This window comes from Acomys russatus, chromosome 26 (genome assembly GCF_903995435.1).
Source record: "Acomys russatus chromosome 26, mAcoRus1.1, whole genome shotgun sequence".
In the NCBI taxonomy this organism is placed as follows: Eukaryota; Metazoa; Chordata; class Mammalia; order Rodentia; family Muridae; genus Acomys; species Acomys russatus.
In genome coordinates this window covers 37,711,409-37,731,575 of record NC_067162.1, presented here as the reverse complement: position 1 = coordinate 37,731,575, position 20,167 = coordinate 37,711,409, and positions in this window count along the sequence as shown.

Genomic DNA, 20,167 nt, shown 5'->3' with positions numbered 1-20,167 from the left:
GTCATTGTAGTGGACTTGCCTTGATGAACCCCTAGATCACTTCTTATCAGATCTCCAGCATGCTAGGTAGTCTATGTACTTACAACCATTTGCAGAGCACATTAAACATTTGGTGCACACCTCTAAAATGTGACCAGTTCCTCTCTTCTCATTGTTTGATTTTTCTGTAAGGACTTTAATGCAGGGAGTAACTTAGGATGGCAAATGTTGCCAAAACAAGCAACTATCTAATCTTGTCCTTCCTTTTTATTTTCTCAAGGCCATCTTTGAGTGGGGTAACAGCTCTCTTCAGACACTCATTCACACAGAATGGCCAATCAAGGGCCGGTGGGGGGTCTGTGCCTATAACTGGAGCCATTACACTCTCCATTCTCTCTCACCAGGATTTGGTTCATTTCTCGCTCTTTCATTCAGCTTGGCCCCATGCTGAACTGCCACTTTGAAACTGCATACAGACAATATGTCTTTATTGAAGTTTCTAAGCTAAATAAAGATGATTCCTAAGAAGCATATTTTTAGACTACAAACCATCATCATCGTTGAGAAGGAGGGAAAAAAAAAATCCCAAACAAATAAACAGAAACCAAGAAAAATAACCAACTATCTTACCCTGCTGATTTCAGAAAATGTCTTCATCGACCTTCATTGATAAAAACCAAGCAGAGCAGCCTAGATGTGTTTATTTAAAAGATACGAAAACAAATAAGCTTTGCTTTTCAGCAAAATGTACTGTTCCCAGTACACATCCCATTTTCCAGATGGGTGAGAAGCAGTCTTTACAAGCAAAGTTAAAGACACAGCACATCATTTGCTAAGATGAGTTGGAAGCCAGTGTCCTTAGACGCAACATCTAGACTTGTGGGATTTCCTGAGTTTTGCTGATGCTGACGCTGATGCTGCTATTGCTTGTGGTATAAGGAATCAACTCCAGGGTACATACATGAACCTACATCTTCATAACAAAACAAAAAGAGCATCCTTATTGGAAGTAGAAGCAGGTATGAACCACCCAAGCCATGTGCTGGGATCTGAACCATGGCTCTGTGGGAAAGCAGCAAGGCCTCTTTAACCACTGAACCATCTCTCCAGCCTGTACACTAATTACATTTGGTAAAGTATATTTAAGTAGGCCATGAATCAGGTGTCTCTCAAAACCAAAGCAGGGTCTAAGAATCCAGATTCTAAAGCAATTGAACAGCATTTAGAGAGAAACAGGAGTGCAATAGAACATAAGTTAATGAGCTACAGCTTAACCGATGAGCTGGCCAATCGATTACAGTTTAGTTAGCCTACAGCTTAATTAGTTAATGGCCTATGTGACCTTCTAAAACCAGGCAGAGATGAGTTACTGGGATGAACCTATATATTGGTCTGTTGAGCCTGGTATAGATTCCCAGTGCACACTGTGATCTCATATAATATTTAATATGGGCAACTAAATTCCTGTAAAACATATAAACTATTAGTTGTAACTTATATATAACAATTTAGTTGTAATCATCACACAATTTTACAAAGTGACATAGATGAGCATCTAAAACATCTACATATTTGAATTATTCAGATTATTATAATATTTGAAGCATTCAAAGTACCTAAAATATGCATAGATTTTACATATAGTCAATCAACATTATATTTGCATATGTATGTCTTAAATGTAAGGTCAACTGGAAATAGAAACACATTGCCTGGCTGGTTAAGGAAGGCATCTTCTTTTACGAGTTGCCATATATAGATGAAGAAACAGAAATTTTTCTTTTTATATATCCATTTTTTAATTGTAATTCATTCACATTACATCTTGATTGTAACTCCTTGCCTCTTATCTTCCTGTTCCCTTCCTCCCTTTCCTCCCTATTGCCCTCCCCTAGACCTCTGACAGATAAGGTCCTCCTCCCCCACTATCTGACCACAGCCTATCAGGTCTTATGTGGATAGGCAGCATCCCCTTCCTCTGTGTTCCCACAGGGCCTCTCCACCAAGGGGCAGTAATCAAATCGTGGGTACCAGAGTTTTGAACTCATTGGCACAGGTGACAATTTCCTGCACAGAACACCAACATCTCAGGCTCTAAGGTCAACAATTAATAAATGGGACTTCATGAAACTGAAAAGCTTCTGTAAGGCAAAGGACACTGTCAACAGAACAAAAGGACAACCTACAGACTGGGAAAAGATCTTCACCAACCCTACATCTGACAAAGGGCTAATATCCAAAATATATAAAGAACTCAAGAAATTAAACACCACCAAACCAAATATTCCAATTAAAAATGGGGTTCAGAGATAAACAGAGAATTCTCAACAGAAGAATATCAAATGGCTGAGAAACATTTAAAAAACTTCTCAGTGTCCTTAGTCATCAGGCAAATGCAAACCAAAGTGACTCTGAGATTCCATCATGCACCTGTCAGAATGGCTAAGATCTCAAGTGATAGCACATGCTGGTGAGGATACAGAGAAAGAGGAACACTCCTCCATTGCTGGTGAGAGTGCAAACTTGTACAACCACTTTGGAAATCAATCCAGCTCTTTCTCAGAAAATTGAGAATAGTGTTACCTAAAGACTCAGCTATACTACTCCTGGGCATATATTTGAAAGATGCACCACCACACAACTAGGACATTTGCTCAACTATGTTTATAACAGCCTTACTCATAATAGCCAGAATCTGGAAACACCCTAGATGTCCTTCAACTGAAGAATGGATAAAGAACATATGGTACATTTACACAAAAGAAAATTTTATTTCTAAGTACAGAGATTCAGAATGGAAATTCTTTGCCTATTCTTACCTGGACTGAGAAGTGTTTCAAGGTTAACACTCATAGAAAAGTCTGTGCCAATCAAATCAATACCAAGAACTAGAAAGGATTTTTACTAGAATGATTATGAAGTCAGTTAAATTCAGCACAAATCTCTGTGTCAATTTTTCCAAATCTATTTGTCACTCATATTTTAAAGATTTGTCAAAATAATACTAAGCATGGTGTCACGAACCTATAATTTTTAGCACTTGAGAGGTAGGGGTTGGAGGACCAGAAGTTTGAAGTTCTTGGCTACAGCATAAGTTCAAGGTTAGCCAGGGCTATGGCAGGGCTCATGTCTTCTCTAAAAGGTAGTCCAGTATGTTGTCAGAATTGTGAGGAATCTCTCTCATCACAAAAACAAGTGAGCAAAGTGAAACATAAGGCTTGTCAGGAGAATACTAGCTCCCTCTCACAAATTAGTTCTTTCATTTCAATACCAATGAACCAAGTGATAGAATTATCAAAGACTTTAAGCCCAAAGTCTGGACCTTGCCCTAGTAACTTAGGCTTTGATTACCCATAACTAATATGCTAATTAAAAAGCAAATAACAGTGTAAAACAGAGAGAGGGGGGATCTATTTGATGTGTTCACAGTAAGAAAAGGAACAAATAGAAGGGTCTAAGTGACTCTGACGTATGCCTTTGGATACAGACAGGAGAGCTGGCTTTTTATTTTAACTAATTTTAAAAATGTGTGTAGGTATGTGTGTGTGTCTATGTCCAGGTATGAGTACAGGAGTGCAGGTGTGTGTACATGAGTGCAGGTGTGTATACATGAGTGCAGGTGTGTGTACATGAGTGCAGGTGTGTGTACATGAGTGCAGGTGTGTGTACATGAGTGCAGGTGTGTGTACATGAGTGCAGGTGTAAATACATGAGTGCAGGTGTGTGTACATGAGTGCAGTGCAGGTGTGTGTACATGAGTGCAGGTGTGTGTACATGAGTGCAGGTGTGTGTACATGAGTGCAGGTGTGTGTACATGAGTGCAGGTGTATATACATGAGTGCAGGTGTGTGTACATGAGTGCAGGTGTGTGTACATGAGTGCAGGTGTATATACATGAGGGCAGGTGTGTGTACATGAGTGCAGGTGTGTGTACATGAGTGCAGGTGTGTGTACATGAGTGCAGGTGTGTGTACATGAGTGCAGGTGTGTATACATGAGTGCAGGTGTGTGTACATGAGTGCAGGTGTATATACAGGAGTGCAGGTGTGTGTACATGAGTGCAGGTGTGTGTACATGAGTGCAGGTGTGTGTACATGAGTGCAGGTGTATATACATGAGTGCAGGTGTGTGTACATGAGTGCAGGTGTGTGTACATGAGTGCAGGTGTATATACAGGAGTGCAGGTGTGTGTACATGAGTGCAGGTGTGTGTACATGAGTGCAGGTGTAAATACATGAGTGCAGGTGTGTGTACATGAGTGCAGGTGCCTACACAGCCCAGAGGAGTTGGATGCCCCTGGATCTGGAGGTACAGGTGGTTGTGAGCTGCCTGACACAGGTGCTGGGAACTGACCTCAGGTCTTTTATAAGAGCAGTGCCGGCCTTTAAATGTTAAGCCATATCTCTAGCCTCCAAGTTTTTTGTTTGTTTGTTTGGTTGGTTGGTTGGTTGGTTGGTTAATGGGTTGTTGTTGTTTTTTTCCTAAGATTTTTATTTTTAATCTTTAATTGTGTGCATTGGTTTTAAAGTGTTTGCGAACAAAATATGGGTCCTCTGTGAGTCAAAATGCTTACCTATGAAACCATCTCTCCAGCCCTGAGGGTTACTGTAGAAAGCAGAACTTGAAATAAGCATTGGAGAAACCAGGGTTGTCAATCATGTGGGCCTGTTTTCTTCAATGGAAAAGAATGAATGACACCTAGTTGCCTAGAATGCCAGAGTGAAAAGTGATCAATCAACCCATAGATCTTTTTTGCTATTCTATGAGTCAGTCTTCCTGAATCTCCCAACATCCTGAGGATTGTTTAGGCCCTAACCCTGAGATCCTGAGCCTTGTCTCTCAAGTGAATAGAACACATTCTTGTAGAGGGAATGTTTTGTATATTGTGTGGATGTGACACCTGTCAATTAAAAAAAAAAAAAACCTATGGCCTACGGCTAAGGCAGGAAATAGGTGGTAGGTAGAAGGGAATCTGGGATAGAGCCAGGTACACTACCTGTGAAGAGGATGGTCACATGGTACCTGAACTCAGGTAACTGGCCACATGACAGAACATAGATTAGAATAAATTGAATATTTTAAGTTATGAGCTAATCAGAAAAGAGCCTAGGTATGTATATGTCCTAGGTGTTTATAAAATAGTAATTGAGTTTCATGAGTCATTATTCTAGAGCTAAGGGATAAGAGGAAATGCTATCTTTCAACACATCTCTATGAAAGAGACCCATGTATTTTACATCCTCCACCAATAGAATTTACCCTTGGGCTTATCACAGCTCCTCCTCTAGGGCTCTAACCCTGAGCTCTGTTTGTCAGCCAATCAAATTTACTCTTATTGTAAATGTCACAGGTGAATGTTTTAGTAGGTTTAAATGTGTAAAGAAAATAAACCACAGGGTCAGTCTCTGGAGGTCTTGACCCAGTTCTCACAAAAATGGCACCGTCCCAAATTTCTGTTTTTATCTCTCCTTGGTCTGATTTCCCGCCAGTGGCAGTACCTACAGGAACCCCTCATCAGGCGACAGTTAAGCAGAAGGCTAGAGGGTCATATAACTACATCAAACCCAGTCAAAGACTGGTCCTGTCCGTCATTGGTGCATCATTGGTGGAGCTCAAGTCTGTTCTGCAAGGTAGTACAATATGTCATTACAATTGTGTGAAATCTCTCCCTGGGAGGCAAGTTCCTCCTTTGGATGGTGGCATAGGGTCAGTCTTTCCCTTTCCCTAGTGTGGATTCCTGAGGAATTCTAATTATTTGGGACCCATTGTTTTAGTATTCTGACAGTTTATGTGAAAGCCTCAAATATTTCTATACAATTCCACTTCTGGCCCTACATTCTTTCTGCCCTCTTTTTCATGATATTATCTGAATCTAGGACAGCGAGTGGTATCTATATACACATCCCATTTGGACCTGAGCATCTTCCAGGCTCTTCTTCTCTGCAGCCAAACATTATTTGCTGACTGTGACAAGGTCATTCACTACATGAACTCATAGTGTCTGTGACAACATGCACAAGACCCGAATAAGATAAAGCCAACAAAAATCATGGCATAGGTGGGGGAGGGGACTATTAAGTTGCACCCCCTAGCAGAGGAGCCGTTGGCAATTCACGGCTGCTAAGGGACAGGAAGTAAGTTTTCTTCAGGAGTGTTGCTCCTGAAAGGCTATTTATTTTCCACTAGGCAGTCTTTATACCCTTATACACTCAGGCAGCACTAAGTGGAGCCAGTGGTTTAAAGAGAGAGAGAGAGTGGGAGGGAGAGAAGGAGGGAGGAAGAAAGAGGGAGGGAGGAAGAGAGAGGGAGGGAGGGAAAGAGAGGGAGGGAGAGACAGGGAGGGAGGGAGGGAGAGACAGGGAGCGAGGGAGGGAGGGAGGGAGACAGAGAGAGAGAGAGAGAGAGAGAGAGAGAGAGAGAGAGAGAGAGAGAGAGAGAGAGAAGAAAGAGTAGATTTGAGTATATATATTTGCTTAATTCTCAAACAATAAAAATTCCTCTCCTTTCATGATGGTTATAGTAGGTGGAGGGAGAAGGCTCCTTTTTTTTCTGTGAAATGCAGGAGAATCTTGTGGAAATAAATAACTGGTGCAGTGAAGACTTGGTGATGGACATTAAAGGCAGCAGGTGAAAGTTTGCTGCCAGGAAGGACAATTTATATACTTTCTAAATTTCTCATAATAACACATATTAACAACCAAAAGAACAAAATGCCTTTTCAGCGGAGGAATCTCATAGACTACACTGTCACCATATAAACAAAGCCCTGCTCTTCACTAGTGGGATAAGGTGACAGCAGGTGTTGGCTCATATGAGCCACTAGAAAGGTAAAATGTCACTTTAGGAGCATCCTGCCCGGAGTGCATAAATTGAATCAAAATATGAGGAAATATATCACCAATCTCAGCAGACTGCAGCACAGCCAGTGTGCATTCTTCATAGCAGTCCACGTCCTGAAAGACAAAGTCTGAATAAGTTCCAGATTAAAGCACAGGAGAAAGACAGAGCAACTGGTGGTACCCTGTGACCTAGATTGGGCCCTTGAGATGGAACTGTAAACATTGATAAATAGATAACGAGATAATGGGCAAGATTGGAATATGAAAGCATATTGATACATGGTTGAATCAATATCAAATTTTGGAAAGGATAATTTCGCTGTGATTATGCATGAAGCTGGCCTTGTTGTTGGGCAAAACATGCTGAATTATTTAGCAGTGAAGGGTCGTGATCTTTGTAACTTGCCCTGGAATGTTCAGCAAAACATTAAGATGCAGTTGAGTTGGGAGAGTAGAGAAAGCAACATGCCCCAGTTTCAACAGCTCATGATCTAGAACAAGGGGACAGTGAGAGTGCAAAGCAATATTCGTTAATGCTTGCAAAGTCTAATTTTTTTTTCTGAAATAAAAACATTCATTAAAATAATAAAAAGCAACGAGAAAGAATGGAGACAAAATATCATAACGGGTCACCACTTCAAATAAGTAAACATCTCATCGTATAATCCATCAATGGGGAAGCCCAGAAGGGATAAAACTCTTCCTACTTTGAAAACCACTAGCAAGCCTTTCCTGGGTATTCTAAAGCAGGTCACTGAACCCCAACCTCATTTTTACCCTCCCTCTAGCTAATGAGACAGAAAACAAACCGAAAACCAAAGCACAACAAGAAGTCACTTCTCAAGAGTCTCTCACAAATTGACAGGAGAAACTTGCAAGTGTAAGGGAACCCTGGGCTTCTCTTGGCAGCAGCTTCCTGGGGTCCATCAGACAACCTCCTGGAATTGATGGCTGCTTGCTGCTGCTGTATCCCTTTCTCCATCCCTGGGATGCTGCACCCTGCCTATTCTCCACATCCTTGCTTGGAAGAGTCAGGGCAGCAACAGTAGCAGAAAGGCCTAGTGGAGCCACGGAGGTACTGGTAATAGTTCAGGGGTACAAGGCCAGCCTGGGCTACACATCTCCCCAGGCTCCCAGAGCAATCAATCTCCAAGTGTTTTAACTGCATTGGGCCCATCAGCACTGCCTGAGAGCTTGTTAAAAAACCAATTCTCAGTCTCACCTAAGACTTACCAAATAAGAAACTGGTGGCAATCTCTGCTGTAACAAGTCCCACAGGTGGTTCTGATGGGAACTCGGTCAGAGTTAGAGTTATTACATAGCGTCTAGAGTTTGTTAAAGGAGCCCACACTAAAAGCAAGAACTGTAAGTCCTCTGCTAAATATGTCAACTGCACACCTTTGCACTAAAACCTATTGTGTTTTAAAATCTATCAACTGACCTAATGAGTATTTGGCCACTAGTCTTGCTTAGTGTGAGGTAGAAGTTATCAACCATTTTCATCACAAACACAGAGAATATTAGCTTTCAATTACTTTGTAAACCTGAACTCAGTCTTGTGTCCTGATAATCAATAAAGTTTGAAGAGCAACGGAATGTGGTGTGTTTCCCTTTGGAAGGCAAATCTATCTTAGACTAGTGATAACAGATGGAGTCGGGCCATTAAGAACACAGGAGCCACAGCACAGATAAGATGAGCTGGGGGCTTCCTATGGGTCACCATTTAATTTGAGCTAACTAACTCTTAAGAAAGACCATACTGAGGAATTACAAAATAGCCAACCCTCACATATCAAAATGACTAGTTTTTCTTTTCTTTTTCTTCTTTTTTTTCACAACTGCACACTAAAGCAAAACAAATGGTCAGCATTCAAATAAAGAATGAGTATTCTTTCCAGTTGGAGTTCAAAAATTTGTTTTAATTCTAGAAATTAAGAATAAATATCTTCAAACTGCAGACTAATATGATTCAGAGAGGGAACACTGGCTAGTTTAATGATTGATTTTAATTGCTTTCAGTAAATCATTTTCTCAATACCCTCTAAATTTTGTTGCCAACATAAAGAAAATTGAATCTTAATAGGTGTAGGACGTGAAGTGAAAATGTAATTTTAAATCTCCTAAAGTTTCTTGACCCTAAAATGAAAAAGGAAGAAGGAGCCCCTTGCTGCAGAAGAATAAAGGGAAAAAATGGCCAAGTGCAACTCTGTTTATACCACAGCCTGAGTCTTGAGGCTGGTGTTGCACGCGATCTCAAATCTGTATACACTCTCAACCATGCCGTTTGTTCAGAAATGCTGAACTCTCATTTCAGGCAGGATTCCTGTCACCTACCCATCACTAAGAGGATGAACTAAATATTATGAGAAATAACACAGTGAAAACTAAGATTGCATTATACTGTAATGTTATACCCCAAACTTTCTTTTTTTTTCTTTTTTTTTCTTTTATTATTTTATTCATATTACATCTCGATTGTTAGCCCTTCCCCTGTTTCCTCCCTCCCTCCCACTTCCCCCCTTCTCCCCTCCCCTATGTCTGTGATTGAGGGAGACCCCCTCCCCCTATATATGCTCTTAGAATATCGAGTTTCTTCTTGGTAACTAGCTATCCTTCCTCTGAGTGCCACCGGGCCTCCCCATCCGGGGGACATGGTCAAAAATGGGGCACCAGAGTTTGTGTGAGAGTCAGATCTCACTCTCCACTTAACGGTGGAGAGTATCATGATCGTCGGCTAGGTCTTGGTAGAGGTTCGAAGTTTAATGCCTATATTCTCCTAATGGATTGATCTAGAAATTATTATAATGAGTGAGTTCACCCAGAAGCAAAAAGAGACAAACGGTATATACTCACTTATATCAAAACACTAGTCCAAGGGATACGTACCATGATAAACTTTACTTACCAAGAAAGTGGGTCAGAGGAGAGGACATCCTATTGAGACTTTAGGCGAGAGTAACATGGAAGAATAAGGAAATAGTAGGACCCACAGGGTCCTGGAAACCTACAAGAAGAACTTTATGACAGGCAGATCTGGGTCCTGGGGTCCTCCTCAAACTAAGGTACCCCAATCTTTCATTGACTAGGTAAGCAGCAATTTCAGTTTGCATCTCAGTTCATTCTACAATCCGGCATGTCCAATCAGCAGCCCACCAGGGATAGCTATGAGTACAGCCCCAAATAGTTGAAAATGACAACATCAAGGTACAGTGTCAAAAGGTGGTACATCCTTCAAGGTCTTCAGAGAGTGGTACTGCCGTCTAAACATCAGAGCAAAAGATACTCTTTTTCCATGTTCATGGAAGGTTTTTTATTTTTTTACTCTTTGTCTATTTTCAGTGAAAGGGATGAAGAATACAACAAGACAGCCAGGCACCTGTGCTCTGACTTTGAACCCTGTGACTGCCAAGCTGAGGGCAAGCTGAAAGCTTAGTTCTTAGTACCCCCACCTGTGCTGCCCCACAGGTTAGTTTGTTTTGAATTCTTACATTGCTCTGGCATGACTGCCTTGTGATTCCCTTCCTGCAGACAAGTCATTTGTATTGCAAATTGTTAATAGTATCCTAAAGCCCAATAATATCAGCATCAACGGGCCCTCACAGCCTTCATATCCCCTTCCACATTACTGAACTAACGAGGAGAGATGGGGGAACAGCTGCAGCTCCTGGTGAAGCTTATGTGCTGGCTTTCCCAGCAGGGATCTCAAACTATTAAAAGGTTGTGGCAGATTAGGAAAATTTGATGAGTGGAGGTGAAAGGGTTGGCTTCTTTTCTCCTTTGTTGTTAGTACAAACAACGTCAGAAAGGATAATTTTTAGTAGACAGATATCTGACGACATGCATTTATTTCTATTTACTTATAGTTCACACTCAACATTTCCTCTCCAAATCTAACAAGATGCAAACTTAGTGAGGAATCTATGCAACACATTACACCAACAGGCTTTGCAAGAAAATATATTCGAGTTGAAATTTTGCCTTCTCCGCTGCCTTTAATCAGGATCCTTTTGTCCTTTTTCTTGTTTCTTCATCTCAAATACATAAATAGCAGTAATCTTTTGCATACTTAATGAGTTGTATTTAATGAGAATGTGGATTAAAGTGCTATGTACAATGAATGCCAGCTACAACAAGAGCTAATTATGTAAAATACTTTCTGCAACAAGAACATGTTATTTCATGGATTTTAAAAGAGATTTATTTTTCATTTGTATGTGTGTGTTTGTGTTTGTGTGTGTATGTGTGACATGATTGTGGGTACACCTGAAGGCCAGAAGAGGTCATCATATTCCATGGAACTGGAGTTACAGGTTGTTGTGAGCTGCCCAATTGAGAGATGGGAACCAAACTCCAGCCCTCTTAAAGAACATATCTGTATCTCAGATTTTAAGTGAACTACATATGCCTATACATTGAATTATAGCCAATAAATATAAATACTTTCAAACTGCATCCTGAATGTTGGAATCTCAAGAAACAAAATGACTAATTTTGGATTTTCAAATCAATGAATAATTCTTTTTTAGAATATGGGCATACATTTACCTAAACATTCTATATTAGAGGTAATCTTATTATATTGACCATGTCCATTTTTTAGGGCTTTAATTTTTAGTTCAAAAATACAGTAACTGAAGATGTCTACTTCCGGCTTTGGTGGATTAGTTTACAGCTGACCTAAGTCTATACCCCAAACACTTAGGAAAGATAAATAGAAAACCAAAATCAAAATGACTAAAAAATCCGGAAGGTATCAGAGAGCAATCAAGACAGTTTTTAGATGTGGAGCCAAGAGCCTGGAGAGAAGGGAGAAGTGCTGGAGAGGAGCCCAACATCCTACATTTTCTGTGGAGGCATTTGCAGATTGTTGAACAGCATGGGGTCTGCTGCAGAAAAGCCAGCACAAAGCAGCTAAGCTATGCTTTTCACAGGCTCACAGGTGGAGCTGCCAAAGATTGGGGATAAGGTATCTTAAAAGAGCCACGACTTGGGGAACCAAACCCTGAAGGGAAGAAAAATGAGCCATGCACCCTCATGTATTATTCCTTGAGTCCTTTGTGTATCCTCTGAAAGTGACTTGGCCATGGAAAGGGGTCACAGAGTGATGAGCAAAGAACAGATTGGCTTCTACACAGCTGGGACCATGAGCAGGGCTTTTCCCCAAGCTAAGAGTACAAGAAAGTTAGCAATTAGCGGCATCCAGTTCTCCAAGGAAGAAGGACATTCTAGTAACCTACAGTGAAGCTAGCAGGAAGGAGACAGGACTCTGAAACACCCTGTGCATCCTGCCCTTGACTGTGCATCCCCAGCTTGTCCAAGGTGATAACGAAAGTCATGAGGACATGGGCTGAGGGGTTACTCACTTGGTAGAGAACTTGGCTAGAGTTCACAAAGCCTTCAGTTTGAGCCCTAGAACTCCCACTGAGGAAGTAGAGCCGGAGGCTCAGAAGTGTAAGGTCATTCTTGACTATACAATGAAATCAAGGCTAGCCTGGAATATGTAAGAGCCCATCACAAACAAAAGTCCCATGCATCGATTTAAAACTAACCTTCTCAAGGAATACCGGGTCTTATCCAAAAGGCACATTAAGACTTTTGATATTGCAACAGATCTGTCATCTGCAAATTTCACTATTGAAAATTTGGCAATCAAATTACAAGAAGTAACTGCAAAATTAAAAATAAAATCTCATAATGTGTTAAGTAGGTTTATTATTTTGCCTTAGGCTGCACACACAGAGCCATCTGATAGACCCTGTGACATTTTTAGGCAAAATGAACAACATTTGAGTAGAAACAGATCCTGTAAGATTGTAATGTGACACTCTAGTAAAAATTGGAGTCTCCGGACCCAATGTGAGCAGAAACTGACACACTGTCATGAGTCCCTGCCTAACAGACTTCCCTGTTGCAGGATACGGCACCTGGGAAGTGAGTTTACATCTGAGCCACATTTCAATCAAGTCATTCCCTTCTCTGTCACCCACCAGAAAAGCTACACACATGAAGTCTCATCAACAGTGCTGCCTAAACATGAGTTGACCAAGGACAAGAACAATAGACACAGTGATGCTGAGGGTGGGGGAAATGGTCTTCCCAGAGAAGAACAGGCTAATTGATCACCCGTGAAAACATGCATATGAGAGACATTCTACAGACTGAGCAGCTTGTATTCAGGAACATACATGTATATACATATGTGCATGCATTACTTACTAGGGGAGAAGACTGTGAATTTGAAAGGGAACAGGGAGGGCTCGGAGGGGGGAAAATGGTGTAGTTACAGAATAAGGTCAAAATAAATAAATAAAAGTAGTAAGTTTTCAAAAGAAGACAGAAAGTTGGGGGGTAGGGAGGTAGGGTAGCCCTAGGAGAAATTTGGGGGAGGGGTGGTGGATAAGCATAACAAAAACATAGTGTATGAAATTATCAAAATAATATATGTTTTTTAAAAAAGGGCCTGGCTGTATGCCTTTCCCATCCTCAGAAAGCTCTAAGAACAGACTCCATTTTGCCACATGGACTCTGGTTTCTCTTTCTAGAGTGCCTCCCATGCTGCCTGTTTCTGGGGCTAGGGCCTGAATTTTCATCAGAGCCCCAGCTTACAGTCACCTCACTGGCTGTCCTGATGCCACTAAACCTTCTAATACCACTTTCCACCTTTCTCCTCAGTCAGCTGTCTCGGCATCCTCTGGAATCTTGTGTGGATCCCAAACCTGAGGCATCCAAACCCTCAACAACTGCATAATGTGAGCAGCAAAAGCAGTGAGCATCCTGTTTGCAGAGCAGCATAAAAAGCTTAAAATTAGAGTAATATTAAAAAGGTACATTTGATAGATGATAAGAGACAGATTCTATAGAGGAATAGATCCCACAAAACATTTTTCCACAATCGTCACAAATATTATTAAAGTAGTTATTGCTAAAAAAAAAAAGGAACCTATAGATAAATAAAAACATGAAAATTAAGAGGATTTGAATGGAGGAAATATAATAAAATATATGTATGTGTGTATGAATTAATAAATAATATTTTAAAATAATATTTGAGACAAACTTGGTGGCACAGACTTGGAATCCCAAACCTTGGGAAACTGAGGCAGGAGAATCACTATTTTAAGGCTAGTTTAGAAGCCATAGTGAGACTCACACATACACACTTGGGGCCAGGGGTATAGAGATGGATGGATGGAGACAGAGAGGCAGCCAGAGACCCAGAATGTACTTGTTTGCTAAAGCCATCAAGAAGAGACTAGATAAACAAACAGAAACAACAACTGGGAGACACTATTTGCAATGTAAAACAAATGACTCCTATCCAGATTACATCAAACTCCATGGGCACATCATGCTTTGCGAGGATAAGCCAGTTACCCAGTGGAGAAAACACTGTATATAGCTAATCATCCCAGAGTGAAAATTGTAGACAGCCAGAGTAGACTGCATTGGAAGGATGGCCGTTAGAGAAGACAGGGAGTGGACCAAAGATGTACTGGGGATTCTGGTGCTAGACTGGGAAAGCACTCACACTTTGGTCCATGTTCTGGATGTTCACCTATGGCCATTCCATAGCAAAACAATTCAACCACTGGGCGGATGATTAACAGCACTGTGTAGAGTATGTATATGCAAACACACGTAGTACATGGCAGCAAGATGGCTCCATGGGTTAAAGAGAGAGCTGCGAAGACCGAAGGTCTCGGTTTGATTCCCAGAATCCACATGGCAAAATGGAGAAAATTGAATTGTAAGAGTTGGCCTCAGGCTTCCATACCTATGCATGCATGTGTGCGTCTCCTCAATAAATAAATGTAAAAAATGTCTACGATGGCTTTTATTTATACTCCCCAAGTACAGAGTGAACAGATATTTGATGATACGTTCCCATAATTCAATAGTAATATGAACAAAACAGAAATAATTCAACTTACATTTCAGTGAGCACAAGGACAACTTCCAAGCTTAATGTTGACCTGCTGAAATTAGACTCAGTGTCCTGTTTTCTGCGTTAGTACATTTATGAACATTTTATAAGAATTATAATTAAAGAATGACATTTGAAATATGGCAAATGGCTAGGTTAGCCTGGCAGTTCTGAAGGGGAGCGTCTGCAGTAGCGGCGATGGCCTGTTTTCTCAGCAAACATGATACTTGCACGAGCGTGTTAATTTCAAAGATATTAACTTGAACGATGGAATATAAATGTAGCAAGTCTGTGGGTCACCCTAAACATGTAACAACAACAATAACCAGACTCAGTCTCCGACAGGCCTTCCCACGGTCTCCTAGCTATTCTTAATGGTGTCAATCTAATGGAACCACCAAGGGAAGCTTGTGTTTGTGTCTATGTGTCTCTCTGGCTCTGCTCTTTCTCAGTATCTACAAAGGGAAAACCCACTTCAGAATTTAGCTTTCCAGATGGGCTGGAGTATTTTGGAAGTTGCTGTGTCATCATTTCTCAAATACTAGAAGCAACTTTTCGCTGTAGTATGTGAAAGCATTTGTACATGACCTGGTTCTGGATATATCAGCCAGTGGGTTTTGACTCCTCCTTTTCAGATTGCTTAATTATGCCACTCTGATCACAGAATTCCCACAGTACTCTTTTTTTTCCTTTAAGGATGTGCATGAAAAAAAAAAAATCTAGAAGAAGCATGTCCAGGTGGCTAAAACTTCCCAGCACCACAACTTTAACAAAGACAATGAATTTCTTCAATTTCAATTTCTTTTAAGGATCCAAGATCCACCATCATTTTCTCAGCAGATTCACCCTAAGCTACTTTACATCCATATCCATACGGGGGGGGGGTGCTTTTTTTGTATTTATCTGTTTAGTATTTATTGTCGGCATGTCCTCGGCTCTGTGAAATAACTCTCTCCATAGAGAAGCTAGGATACCATACGAAGAGAGAATATTACTGTTCTCATAATCACTCATCTGTGTCGATCTTCTGAGGGTCTATTTCATAATGCTCTGTCTGTTCTTTTGCTTTGCAGCTTTGACGATTCTTATTATAAATCGTTTTTATCTTCGCCACCCACATTTGGAAGAAAAACGTTTTTCCTCTAAACAAATAATGAATTTAATTGCCAGCAAACAAAATGGAAGATATCATCACCTACCTAGCTGATCTGTGAGTCAATATCCAGGAGGCATCTGAGCCAGAACACACAGCTCAAGTGGATTCAGGAGGAAGAGGGTGAGATTTAGAGAAAATGTTAGCTTTTAAAATCCAAGAGTGGACGTCCAGTTTATGTTAATAACAACCTTGTACATCAGCCCAACTTCCATCTTGAAGACTACTAATATAAACTGGATGGCATTTGAGTGCATGTCCCCTACTCATAGACACACTTACAAACACATACAGACACATTCACACATGTGCATAAACATGTGCATACACACTCACATACTCATAAATACACACCCATGCAGACATCCATATTCACACATAATCTCACACATATGCACACAATTCTTTCTCCCTCACCCCCTCATACACACACACATACACACATACACACACGCATACACACAGGTGCACACATAAATACACCTGAAAAAGCAGTGGGTATTGGTGGCGCTAACATCTAGGAAAAGGGAAAACCAAGTGATAGTTGGTTCTGGCATTTGGTTCCAATCTGCAAACAAGGCTGTGGCAACCCTAAAAGTTCTTAAGTGATTAGGAATTTCCACAATTACATGGAAATCAGTAAAAAAGAAAACAAAACTATCCACCCAGAAGTGACCTGCTAAATCAATCATTTTTTCTCCTTTGGATTCCTGATGTCTCCACAGAAGGTCACACCAGAAGGCTGCTTTAGCCAACACTGAAATGTCCAATTTAAACTCAACTCAATTTCCCATTAGAGTCAGGAGTTCTGCTTGTATCTAGTTATCTGCTTAAAATAGAAATCCTTATGTCATACCTCTGGTGTAATATTTAAAATTCAAATAAATCATAACTTGACATGTAAGAATTAAGAATAAAAGGAAAACCATATATGAAACAGATGCAAAAGAGAATCAGTGCAAATATGTAATATGTGCCTTGAAATAATGACACTGGTGGGAGCATTTAGTGGCAGGACAGACTTTGGCAGGAAACGAAATCCTTCAACAAAGTGTCAAATGAAACTTCTAGAAATAGCGCCACAAAACTGAGGCCAGCTGTTAGTTGGAGGCAATAAGGGCAGTTTAGACATAGTCAGAGAAATAATTTTACAGAGCAGATAAGAATCAAATATCAAGCATGAAGCACAGGATGAAACAAGCATTTAAAATACTGATCATAATTTCAACAGATGGGTCATGGGCATGAGGCTGGTGTGAGTGCGACCGTAGTCCCAGAGAAGAGAAAGATAATGGGACAGAAACAATGTGTGGCGAACTAATGACAGTTAATAAAATATACCAAGCTACAAGCTTATGAAGTGTTACAAATCCCACACAGAAAAATTAACAGAAGGCCACAGACTAATAAAAAAATCTCAAAAATCAGCCAGAAAAAGAATATATATTAATATTGCCCTGAAAATGAACATGATAGGACTGGTGGCTAGCCTACAAAATGAAGCCCTGCAGGCAGGGACTCGGATCAGTGATTGAAAGCATTTGCTGATCATTTCAGAGGACACAAGTTTGGTTGCCAGCACCCATGTGGCAGCTCTCATGCCCTTTTATGGCCTCTTTTAGCAACAGACACAAACCCAACACATATAATATACATGCAGGTAAACACACACACACACACACACACAAATAAATAAATACACAAATAAATAAATCTTTGAAATAAAAAAAGAAACAATGAAGGCCAGTCCACAGCTGTTCCTCATCATTTAAAAAATTTGAAAGAAAATTATAATCAACGTAGATTTCAATCCCCCAGTAAAATATTCTTCAGAGAAATGGAGGCAAAGCATCTGAATAAACAAAATTTGAGAGCCTCTCTCACCCCCGCCCTTCATGTACAATGTTCTTAGTGGCAGGCAAATGGTGTTAGTACAACCGCATGGGTAGAAGTGGAACAGAAGGAAGTGGTTGTCATTTGTCCGTGACAAAATACCCCAAAGTCTTCTGAGATTTGAAAGTCACACATTCTAACCAATGTCAACTGCACATGGGTCAGAGAGGAAATAACACTCTAAGGCCCAAGCATAAAGCTTTGTGGAGCAAAAGTAAGTTTAAATTAGGCTTCAAGTTAATTTAGAGTGTGCATAACAACATGTACAGTAACTACACATTCATTCATGTGTGTGTGTGTGTGTGTGTGTGTGTGTGTGTGTGTGTGTGTGTGTGTGTATCTTGTGCACCCAGGATCTCATAGAGGCCAGAAAAGGACAGCATATTTCCTGGAACTGAGTTAAAGCAGTTCTAAGCGATCATCATTCTAAGCGATCTTTCTCTAGGCCCTAGGGCTACATTTGAAAACAAAACAGAGAATTCTTTAATGTATAAGCTAATGAGTATATAAGGAGAGTAATAATCAAACTATACTCCCCTAACCCTCCTGAAAAGAAACACTTTTGAGCTAGCGGTTTTGGAGAGATGTGATCCCAGTAGGGAGGACATAAAAGTTGGAAGTAGGAAGGGAAGGATGTGAAGGAAGAGATGGGCTGCCAGAACACACCATCTAATACTACCCGGGGAGGTTGGCTGAAGTAGGTGGCAGAGACGGTGTCTGAAGAATAAAAAGACGAACGTGGCCCTATCCTTTGCCCACTGATCAAATGTGGCCCCACGAGCACTAACTGCCCTGCACGCATGGGCCTTTAAGTGTTGCGGTCTAAGCATCAAGGTGACAGCAAGGAGACATTGTACAGGCAGGCCCCAGGCAGTCAGTCTGTTAGCACTTGCCAAAAGGGGGCCCAACTCTCAGCGGAATTGCCAGCCAATAAGCACGGCTGTTCATATATTTCAGCTGGTTTATAAGAGATCTGGTTCTAAGATAGGGAGTATTGGTCCTGTGGATGATGTGGCTGAGTTCTTCAGGGCACAGAGCCTTTGAATTGATCAATTTGCTTACAATAAATAATGATTTTACATAAAATACCCAGTATGTATTACTCCCGTAAGCAAACAAGAACACTCACTGATAGGAAATAGAACACTGAGTATTTGGGCATAGTCTTTAACTTTGGGGAACCAAATGTTTACAGTAACATCTTCAAGTGACCATTATCATTTCTGAGAAAAGACAACACAACAGAATCTAACTTAATGATTGAGTCATGGATTCCTCGTGAAATCCCAGTGGTTCTCAAACTGCAGTTGGGACCCTCTTTGAGGTCAAATGACCCTTTCTCAGGGGTCACATATCAAATATCCTGCCTATCAGATATTTATATTCTAGTTCATGACAGTAGCAAAAATTACAGCTATGAAGTAGTAACAAAATAAATTTATGGTTGGGGGATCACCACAGCATAAGGAGCTGTGCTAAAGGGTCACAGCATCAGGAAGGTTAAAACCATGGCAACATCTGGATAATCAGAGGTAGGTACTATGAGAGCTCTACCAAAGAAAAAAGAGGTACCAAAGAGGCAAAGGCTCTGAGAAGAGCTGTGCGACTAGAGATAGCAAAAGACTGATCTAGATACGAAACAGTCCAAAGGAAGAAGCACAAGCCAACCAAAGGAGGATTCTCCCAAGCTGTAGGAACAGTATTATGGAGACTCCACCAGGAATATATCCCAGATTCAATGTTTTACCTAAATGCAAGAAAAACATTTAAAAGTTGTTCTATACAAAATAGTCATTTGGAAAAATAAATATCTGACTCAAGGTAGAAATAACTATTAAAAAGTGGTTTAAAGCTATCAAGTTGCACACACACCCTTATTTTGTCTTTTCCAATTTCACTTATTATCATTAACGCATGATATAGAAATATATGATATTTAAGTGTACATGGAAGCACTGGGATATGATAAAAGTTATTTGGTATTTAACAACAACGTACTCTCAGTAAATTCGTAAGATAACAATCATAGCTGTTGGTCTACAAGAACTCACAGGGGCTTGAGTTTAATTCAGTCCTTAAAAGCACTTGCTGTATAGCTGGGCATGGTGCCATGCACCTTTAATCCCAGCACTTGGGAGGCAGAGGCAAGTGGATCTCTGTGAGTTCGAGGCCAGTCTGGTCTACAAAGCATGTCCAGGACAGCCAAGGCTACACAGAGAAACCCTGTCTGGAAAAAAAAATCACTTGCTGTACATCATGAGGACCTGAATTCAGGTCCCAGCACCTATGTAATAAGCCAAGTATCCTCAATGCTTGTAATTCCAGCTCTGCGAGATCTACTGTCCTCTTATTGCACGTACACTTATACTTACACACACA